The sequence below is a fragment of the Ambystoma mexicanum genome, unplaced genomic scaffold, assembly GCF_040938575.1.
Source record: "Ambystoma mexicanum isolate Mex_15411 unplaced genomic scaffold, UKY_AmexF1_1 Mex_scaf10, whole genome shotgun sequence".
Classification (NCBI taxonomy): Eukaryota; Metazoa; Chordata; class Amphibia; order Caudata; family Ambystomatidae; genus Ambystoma; species Ambystoma mexicanum.
In genome coordinates, this window is record NW_027182325.1 from 790,001 (window position 1) to 797,500 (window position 7,500).

The following is a 7,500-nucleotide window of genomic DNA, read 5'->3' on the forward strand; positions in this document are numbered from 1 at the left end:
TACGGCCACACCACACTGAATGCGCCCGATCTCGTCTGATCTCGGAAGCTAAGCAGTGTCGGGCCTCGTTAGTACCTGGATGGGAGACCGCCTGGGAATACCAGGTGCTGTAGGCTTTTTTGTGCTCCAAGTTCAGGAAGTGAGCCATTTCTCAATTGCCTTTCAAAACTGCAAGGTCTAGCTGACTAGATGCTTAAAAGTACAAAACTCACTAGGCCCAGAGCCTACGGCCACACCACACTGATTGCGCCCGATCTCGTCTGATCTCGGAAGCTAAGCAGTGTCGGGCCTAGTTAGTACCTGGATGGGAGACCACCTGGGAATACCAGGTGCTGTAGGCTTTTTTGTGCTCCAAGTTCAGGAAGTGAGCCATTTCACAATTGCCTTTCAAAACTGCAAGGTCTAGCCGACTAGATGCTTAAAAGTACAAAACTCACTAGGCCCAGAGCCTACGGCCACACCACACTGAATGTGCCCGATCTCGGAAGCTAAGCAGGGTCAGGCCTAGTTAGTACCTGGATGGGAGACTGCCTGGGAATACCAGGTGCTGTAGGCTTTTTTGTGCTCCATGATTAGTAATTGCGCAACTTCTCAATTATTTTTCAAATTTGGTATGTTTCCAAAATAATTGTATCCCGTTTTATAGCGGAAATGTTGGACAACATCATGAGGGCTGGAGCTACCTTTTTACATAGAATTAGCATACAGGTAGTGTGTTCATGGGTAATAAATCGACTTTCACATGTAATGCAGTACAGAGAATATTGAGTCCTTCAAGAGGCATGAAAGAAAACCATTATTGTGTTGATTGTTCTCTCCACCTCCCTGCAACAGACACAGGATGGATGAATTAAAGTTATCCTACCAGACATAGGAGTCCTGAATGGGCCCACCAGTCTTATATATCTCGCCTGATCGAGCGATGAGCGTGGTATCATGTTGCAAGTGGCTGCATGGCTTAGCTTACTAAATGCAAATGCATAAGAGTAATATTCTTAGCATTCCTAGAGCCTACGGCCACACCACACTGAATGCACCCGATCTCGTCTGATCTCGGAAGTTAAGCAGTGTCAGGCCTAGTTAGTACCTGGATGGGAGACCGCCTGGGAATACCAGGTGCTGTAGGCTTTTTTGTGCTCCAAGTTCAGGAAGTGAGCCCTTTCTCAATTGCCTTTTAAAACTGCAAGGTCTAGCCGACTAGATGCTTAAAAGTACAACACTCACTAGGCCCAGAGCCTACGGCCACACCACACTGAATGCGCCTGATCTCGTCTGATCTCAGAAGCTAAGCAGTGTCGGGCCTAGTTAGTACCTGGATGGGAGACCGCCTGGGAATACCAGGTGCTGTAGGCTTTTTTGTACTCCAAGTTCAGGAAGTGAGCCATTTCTCAATTGCCTTTCAAAACTGCAAGGTCTAGCCGACTAGATGCTTAAAAGTACAAAACTCACTAGGCCCAGAGCCTACGGCCACACCACACTGAATGCGCCCGATCTCGTCTGATCTCGGAAGCTAAGCAGTGTCGGGCCTAGTTAGTACCTGGATGGGAGACCACCTGGGAATACCAGGTGCTGTAGGCTTTTTTGTGCTCCAAGTTCAGGAAGTGAGCCATTTCACAATTGCCTTTCAAAACTGCAAGGTCTAGCCGACTAGATGCTTAAAAGTACAAACTCACTAGGCCCAGAGCCTACGGCCACACCACACTGAATGCGCCCGATCTCGGAAGCTAAGCAGGGTCGGGCCTAGTTAGTACCTGGATGGGAGACTGCCTGGGAATACCAGGTGCTGTAGGCTTTTTTTGTGCTCCATGATTAGTAATTGCGCAACTTCTCAATTATTTTTCAAATTTGGTATGTTTCCAAAATAATTGTATCCCGTTTTATAGCGGAAATGTTGGACAACATCATGAGGGCTGGAGCTACCTTTTTACATAGAATTAGCATACAGGTAGTGTGTTCATGGGTAATAAATCAACTTTCACATGTAATGCAGTACAGAGAATATTGAGTCCTTCAAGAGGCATGAAAGAAAACCATTATTGTGTTGATTGTTCTCTCCACCTCCCTGCAACAGACACAGGATGGATGAATTAAAGTTATCCTACCAGACATAGGAGTCCTGAATGGGCCCACCAGTCTTATATATCTCGCCTGATCGAGCCTGATCGAGCGATGAGCGTGGTATCATGTTGCAAGTGGCTGCATGGCTTAGCTTACTAAATGCAAATGCATAAGAGTAATATTCTTAGCATTCCTAGAGCCTACGGCCACACCACACTGAATGCACCCGATCTCGACTGATCTCGGAAGTTAAGCAGTGTCAGGCCTAGTTAGTACCTGGATGGGAGACCGCCTGGGAATACCAGGTGCTGTAGGCTTTTTTGTGCTCCAAGTTCAGGAAGTGAGCCCTTTCTCAATTGCCTTTTAAAACTGCAAGGTCTAGCCGACTAGATGCTTAAAAGTACAAAACTCACTAGGCCCAGAGCCTACGGCCACACCACACTGAATGTGCCTGATCTCGTCTGATCTCAGAAGCTAAGCAGTGTCGGGCCTAGTTAGTACCTGGATGGAAGAATGCCTGGGAATACCAGGTGCTGTAGGCTTTTTTGTACTCCAAGTTCAGGAAGTGAGCCATTTCTCAATTGCCTTTCAAAACTGCAAGGTCTAGCCGACTAGATGCTTAAAAGTACAAAACTCACAAGAACCAGAGCCTACGGCCACACCACACTGAATGCGCCCGATCTCGTCTGATCTCGGAAGCTAAGCAGTGTCGGGCCTCGTTAGTACCTGGATGGGAGACCGCCTGGGAATACCAGGTGCTGTAGGCTTTTTTGTGCTCCAAGTTCAGGAAGTGAGCCATTTCTCAATTGCCTTTCAAAATTGCAAGGTCTAGCTGACTAGATGCTTAAAAGTACAAAACTCACTAGGCCCAGAGCCTACGGCCACACCACACTGATTGCGCCCGATCTCGTCTGATCTCGGAAGCTAAGCAGTGTCGGGCCTCGTTAGTACCTGGATGGGAGACCGCCTGGGAATACCAGGTGCTGTAGGCTTTTTTGTGCTCCAAGTTCAGGAAGTGAGCCATTTCTCAATTGCCTTTCAAAACTGCAAGGTCTAGCTGACTAGATGCTTAAAAGTACAAAACTCACTAGGCCCAGAGCCTACGGCCACACCACACTGATTGCGCCCGATCTCGTCTGATCTCGGAAGCTAAGCAGTGTCGGGCCTAGTTAGTACCTGGATGGGAGACCACCTGGGAATACCAGGTGCTGTAGGCTTTTTTGTGCTCCAAGTTCAGGAAGTGAGCCATTTCACAATTGCCTTTCAAAACTGCAAGGTCTAGCCGACTAGATGCTTAAAAGTACAAAACTCACTAGTGAGCATCTAGTCGGCTAGACCTTGCAGTTTTGAAAGGCAATTGTGAAATGGCTCACTTCCTGAACTTGGAGCACAAAAAAGCCTACAGCACCTGGTATTCCCAGGTGGTCTCCCATCCAGGTACTAACTAGGCCCGACACTGCTTAGCTTCCGAGATCAGACGAGATCGGGCGCAATCAGTGTGGTGTGGCCGTAGGCTCTGGGCCTAGTGAGTTTTGTACTTTTAAGCATCTAGTCAGCTAGACCTTGCAGTTTTGAAAGGCAATTGAGAAATGGCTCACTTCCTGAACTTGGAGCACAAAAAAGCCTACAGCACCTGGTATTCCCAGGCGGTCTCCCATCCAGGTACTAACGAGGCCCGACACTGCTTAGCTTCCGAGATCAGACGAGATCGGGCGCAATCAGTGTGGTGTGGCCGTAGGCTCTGGGCCTAGTGAGTTTTGTTTTGTAGAGCCTACGGCCACACCACACTGAATGTGCCCGATCTCGGAAGCTAAGCAGGGTCAGGCCTAGTTAGTACCTGGATGGGAGACTGCCTGGGAATACCAGGTGCTGTAGGCTTTTTTGTGCTCCATGATTAGTAATTGCGCAACTTCTCAATTATTTTTCAAATTTGGTATGTTTCCAAAATAATTGTATCCCGTTTTATAGCGGAAATGTTGGACAACATCATGAGGGCTGGAGCTACCTTTTTACATAGAATTAGCATACAGGTAGTGTGTTCATGGGTAATAAATCGACTTTCACATGTAATGCAGTACAGAGAATATTGAGTCCTTCAAGAGGCATGAAAGAAAACCATTATTGTGTTGATTGTTCTCTCCACCTCCCTGCAACAGACACAGGATGGATGAATTAAAGTTATCCTACCAGACATAGGAGTCCTGAATGGGCCCACCAGTCTTATATATCTCGCCTGATCGAGCCTGATCGAGCGATGAGCGTGGTATCATGTTGCAAGTGGCTGCATGGCTTAGCTTACTAAATGCAAATGCATAAGAGTAATATTCTTAGCATTCCTAGAGCCTACGGCCACACCACACTGAATGCACCCGATCTCGTCTGATCTCAGAAGCTAAGCAGTGTCGGGCCTAGTTAGTACCTGGATGGAAGACCGCCTGGGAATACCAGGTGCTGTAGGCTTTTTTGTACTCCAAGTTCAGGAAGTGAGCCATTTCTCAATTGCCTTTCAAAACTGCAAGGTCTAGCCGACTAGATGCTTAAAAGTACAAAACTCACAAGAACCAGAGCCTACGGCCACACCACACTGAATGCGCCTGATCTCGGAAGCTAAGCAGTGTCGGGCCTCGTTAGTACCTGGATGGGAGACCGCCTCGGAATACCAGGTGCTGTAGGCTTTTTTGTGCTCCAAGTTCAGGAAGTGAGCCATTTCTCAATTGCCTTTCAAAATTGCAAGGTCTAGCTGACTAGATGCTTAAAAGTACAAAACTCACTAGGCCCAGAGCCTACGGCCACACCACACCGATTGCGCCCGATCTCGTCTGATCTCGGAAGCTAAGCAGTGTCGGGCCTCGTTAGTACCTGGATGGGAGACCGCCTGGGAATACCATGTGCTGTAGGCTTTTTTGTGCTCCAAGTTCAGGAAGTGAGCCATTTCTCAATTGCCTTTCAAAACTGCAAGGTCTAGCTGACTAGATGCTTAAAAGTACAAAACTCACTAGGGCCAGAGCCTACGGCCACACCACACTGATTGCGCCCGATCTCGTCTGATCTCGGAAGCTAAGCAGTGTCGGGCCTAGTTAGTACCTGGATGGGAGACCACCTGGGAATACCAGGTGCTGTAGGCTTTTTTGTGCTCCAAGTTCAGGAAGTGAGCCATTTCACAATTGCCTTTCAAAACTGCAAGGTCTAGCCGACTAGATGCTTAAAAGTACAAAACTCACTAGGCCCAGAGCCTACGGCCACACCACACTGAATGTGCCCGATCTCGGAAGCTAAGCAGGGTCAGGCCTAGTTAGTACCTGGATGGGAGACTGCCTGGGAATACCAGGTGCTGTAGGCTTTTTTGTGCTCCATGATTAGTAATTGCGCAACTTCTCAATTATTTTTCAAATTTGGTATGTTTCCAAAATAATTGTATCCCGTTTTATAGCGGAAATGTTGGACAACATCATGAGGGCTGGAGCTACCTTTTTACATAGAATTAGCATACAGGCAGTGTGTTCATGGGTAATAAATCGACTTTCACATGTAATGCAGTACAGAGAATATTGAGTCCTTCAAGAGGCATGAAAGAAAACCATTATTGTGTTGATTGTTCTCTCCACCTCCCTGCAACAGACACAGGATGGATGAATTAAAGTTATCCTACCAGACATAGGAGTCCTGAATGGGCCCACCAGTCTTATATATCTCGCCTGATCGAGCCTGATCGAGCGATGAGCGTGGTATCATGTTGCAAGTGGCTGCATGGCTTAGCTTACTAAATGCAAATGCATAAGAGTAATATTCTTAGCATTCCTAGAGCCTACGGCCACACCACACTGAATGCACCCGATCTCGTCTGATCTTGGAAGTTAAGCAGTGTCAGGCCTAGTTAGTACCTGGATGGGAGACCGCCTGGGAATACCAGGTGCTGTAGGCTTTTTTGTGCTCCAAGTTCAGGAAGTGAGCCCTTTCTCAATTGCCTTTTAAAACTGCAAGGTCTAGCCGACTAGATGCTTAAAAGTACAAAACTCACTAGGCCCAGAGCCTACGGCCACACCACACTGAATGTGCCCGATCTCGGAAGCTAAGCAGGGTCAGGCCTAGTTAGTACCTGGATGGGAGACTGCCTGGGAATACCAGGTGCTGTAGGCTTTTTTGTGCTCCATGATTAGTAATTGCGCAACTTCTCAATTATTTTTCAAATTTGGTATGTTTCCAAAATAATTGTATCCCGTTTTATAGCGGAAATGTTGGACAACATCATGAGGGCTGGAGCTACCTTTTTACATAGAATTAGCATACAGGTAGTGTGTTCATGGGTAATAAATCGACTTTCACATGTAATGCAGTACAGAGAATATTGAGTCCTTCAAGAGGCATGAAAGAAAACCATTATTGTGTTGATTGTTCTCTCCACCTCCCTGCAACAGACACAGGATGGATGAATTAAAGTTATCCTACCAGACATAGGAGTCCTGAATGGGCCCACCAGTCTTATATATCTCGCCTGATCGAGCCTGATCGAGCGATGAGCGTGGTATCATGTTGCAAGTGGCTGCATGGCTTAGCTTACTAAATGCAAATGCATAAGAGTAATATTCTTAGCTTTCCTAGAGCCTACGGCCACACCACACTGAATGCACCCGATCTCGTCTGATCTCGGAAGTTAAGCAGTGTCAGGCCTAGTTAGTACCTGGATGGGAGACCGCCTGGGAATACCAGGTGCTGTAGGCTTTTTTGTGCTCCAAGTTCAGGAAGTGAGCCCTTTCTCAATTGCCTTTTAAAACTGCAAGGTCTAGCCGACTAGATGCTTAAAAGTACAAAACTCACTAGGCCCAGAGCCTACGGCCACACCACACTGAATGTGCCTGATCTCGTCTGATCTCAGAAGCTAAGCAGTGTCGGGCCTAGTTAGTACCTGGATGGAAGACCGCCTGGGAATACCAGGTGCTGTAGGCTTTTTTGTACTCCAAGTTCAGGAAGTGAGCCATTTCTCAATTGCCTTTCAAAACTGCAAGGTCTAGCCGACTAGATGCTTAAAAGTACAAAACTCACAAGAACCAGAGCCTACGGCCACACCACACTGAATGCGCCCGATCTCGTCTGATCTCGGAAGCTAAGCAGTGTCGGGCCTCGTTAGTACCTGGATGGGAGACCGCCTGGGAATACCAGGTGCTGTAGGCTTTTTTGTGCTCCAAGTTCAGGAAGTGAGCCATTTCTCAATTGCCTTTCAAAATTGCAAGGTCTAGCTGACTAGATGCTTAAAAGTACAAAACTCACTAGGCCCAGAGCCTACGGCCACACCACACTGATTGCGCCCGATCTCGTCTGATCTCGGAAGCTAAGCAGTGTCGGGCCTCGTTAGTACCTGGATGGGAGACCGCCTGGGAATACCAGGTGCTGTAGGCTTTTTTGTGCTCCAAGTTCAGGAAGTGAGCCATTTCTCAATTGCCTTTC

General features: G+C 47.5%; 19 non-coding genes and 7 pseudogenes across 19 annotated transcripts in view; 24 read left to right on the plus strand and 2 right to left on the minus strand.

Annotated features, from left to right (window-relative positions):
* Nucleotides 1-116, plus strand: part of LOC138549829 (5S ribosomal RNA) — a 119-nt gene extending 3 nt beyond the window's left edge. Inside the window, exon 1 of the ribosomal RNA XR_011293599.1 lies at nt 1-116. This exon is cut by the window's left edge and continues 3 nt beyond it. This is a non-coding gene — a ribosomal RNA (5S ribosomal RNA).
* A 106-nt stretch (nt 117-222) lies between these two features.
* Nucleotides 223-341, plus strand: LOC138547557 (5S ribosomal RNA). The gene has a single exon (XR_011291392.1). It is a non-coding gene; the product is annotated as a 5S ribosomal RNA (ribosomal RNA).
* Nucleotides 342-447: 106 nt separating this feature from the next.
* Nucleotides 448-556, plus strand: LOC138546017 (5S ribosomal RNA; annotated as a pseudogene).
* Nucleotides 557-1,009: 453 nt separating this feature from the next.
* Nucleotides 1,010-1,128, plus strand: LOC138548778 (5S ribosomal RNA). Its single transcript, XR_011292572.1, has one exon. It is a non-coding gene; the product is annotated as a 5S ribosomal RNA (ribosomal RNA).
* A 106-nt stretch (nt 1,129-1,234) lies between these two features.
* LOC138539708 (5S ribosomal RNA) lies at nt 1,235-1,353 on the plus strand. The gene has a single exon (XR_011287772.1). It is a non-coding gene; the product is annotated as a 5S ribosomal RNA (ribosomal RNA).
* Nucleotides 1,354-1,459: 106 nt separating this feature from the next.
* Nucleotides 1,460-1,578, plus strand: LOC138547395 (5S ribosomal RNA). The gene has a single exon (XR_011291235.1). It is a non-coding gene; the product is annotated as a 5S ribosomal RNA (ribosomal RNA).
* A 105-nt stretch (nt 1,579-1,683) lies between these two features.
* Nucleotides 1,684-1,792, plus strand: LOC138543317 (5S ribosomal RNA; annotated as a pseudogene).
* A 464-nt stretch (nt 1,793-2,256) lies between these two features.
* On the plus strand, nt 2,257-2,375 carry LOC138538301 (5S ribosomal RNA). Its single transcript, XR_011286407.1, has one exon. It is a non-coding gene; the product is annotated as a 5S ribosomal RNA (ribosomal RNA).
* Nucleotides 2,376-2,481: 106 nt separating this feature from the next.
* LOC138542603 (5S ribosomal RNA) lies at nt 2,482-2,600 on the plus strand (annotated as a pseudogene).
* A 106-nt stretch (nt 2,601-2,706) lies between these two features.
* On the plus strand, nt 2,707-2,825 carry LOC138549830 (5S ribosomal RNA). The gene has a single exon (XR_011293600.1). It is a non-coding gene; the product is annotated as a 5S ribosomal RNA (ribosomal RNA).
* Nucleotides 2,826-2,931: 106 nt separating this feature from the next.
* On the plus strand, nt 2,932-3,050 carry LOC138536891 (5S ribosomal RNA). Its single transcript, XR_011285049.1, has one exon. It is a non-coding gene; the product is annotated as a 5S ribosomal RNA (ribosomal RNA).
* Nucleotides 3,051-3,156: 106 nt separating this feature from the next.
* Nucleotides 3,157-3,275, plus strand: LOC138547558 (5S ribosomal RNA). The gene has a single exon (XR_011291393.1). It is a non-coding gene; the product is annotated as a 5S ribosomal RNA (ribosomal RNA).
* A 179-nt stretch (nt 3,276-3,454) lies between these two features.
* On the minus strand, nt 3,455-3,573 carry LOC138547559 (5S ribosomal RNA). The gene has a single exon (XR_011291394.1). It is a non-coding gene; the product is annotated as a 5S ribosomal RNA (ribosomal RNA).
* A 106-nt stretch (nt 3,574-3,679) lies between these two features.
* On the minus strand, nt 3,680-3,798 carry LOC138536892 (5S ribosomal RNA). The gene has a single exon (XR_011285050.1). It is a non-coding gene; the product is annotated as a 5S ribosomal RNA (ribosomal RNA).
* A 29-nt stretch (nt 3,799-3,827) lies between these two features.
* On the plus strand, nt 3,828-3,936 carry LOC138546018 (5S ribosomal RNA; annotated as a pseudogene).
* A 463-nt stretch (nt 3,937-4,399) lies between these two features.
* Nucleotides 4,400-4,518, plus strand: LOC138539224 (5S ribosomal RNA). The gene has a single exon (XR_011287298.1). It is a non-coding gene; the product is annotated as a 5S ribosomal RNA (ribosomal RNA).
* Nucleotides 4,519-4,624: 106 nt separating this feature from the next.
* On the plus strand, nt 4,625-4,733 carry LOC138544190 (5S ribosomal RNA; annotated as a pseudogene).
* Nucleotides 4,734-4,839: 106 nt separating this feature from the next.
* On the plus strand, nt 4,840-4,958 carry LOC138542505 (5S ribosomal RNA). The gene has a single exon (XR_011290485.1). It is a non-coding gene; the product is annotated as a 5S ribosomal RNA (ribosomal RNA).
* A 106-nt stretch (nt 4,959-5,064) lies between these two features.
* Nucleotides 5,065-5,183, plus strand: LOC138547560 (5S ribosomal RNA). Its single transcript, XR_011291395.1, has one exon. It is a non-coding gene; the product is annotated as a 5S ribosomal RNA (ribosomal RNA).
* A 106-nt stretch (nt 5,184-5,289) lies between these two features.
* LOC138546019 (5S ribosomal RNA) lies at nt 5,290-5,398 on the plus strand (annotated as a pseudogene).
* A 463-nt stretch (nt 5,399-5,861) lies between these two features.
* LOC138537781 (5S ribosomal RNA) lies at nt 5,862-5,980 on the plus strand. Its single transcript, XR_011285905.1, has one exon. It is a non-coding gene; the product is annotated as a 5S ribosomal RNA (ribosomal RNA).
* A 106-nt stretch (nt 5,981-6,086) lies between these two features.
* LOC138546020 (5S ribosomal RNA) lies at nt 6,087-6,195 on the plus strand (annotated as a pseudogene).
* A 463-nt stretch (nt 6,196-6,658) lies between these two features.
* Nucleotides 6,659-6,777, plus strand: LOC138548779 (5S ribosomal RNA). The gene has a single exon (XR_011292573.1). It is a non-coding gene; the product is annotated as a 5S ribosomal RNA (ribosomal RNA).
* A 106-nt stretch (nt 6,778-6,883) lies between these two features.
* LOC138539534 (5S ribosomal RNA) lies at nt 6,884-7,002 on the plus strand. Its single transcript, XR_011287599.1, has one exon. It is a non-coding gene; the product is annotated as a 5S ribosomal RNA (ribosomal RNA).
* Nucleotides 7,003-7,108: 106 nt separating this feature from the next.
* On the plus strand, nt 7,109-7,227 carry LOC138549831 (5S ribosomal RNA). Its single transcript, XR_011293601.1, has one exon. It is a non-coding gene; the product is annotated as a 5S ribosomal RNA (ribosomal RNA).
* Nucleotides 7,228-7,333: 106 nt separating this feature from the next.
* On the plus strand, nt 7,334-7,452 carry LOC138536894 (5S ribosomal RNA). The gene has a single exon (XR_011285052.1). It is a non-coding gene; the product is annotated as a 5S ribosomal RNA (ribosomal RNA).
* The last annotated feature ends 48 nt before the right edge of the window (nt 7,453-7,500 follow it).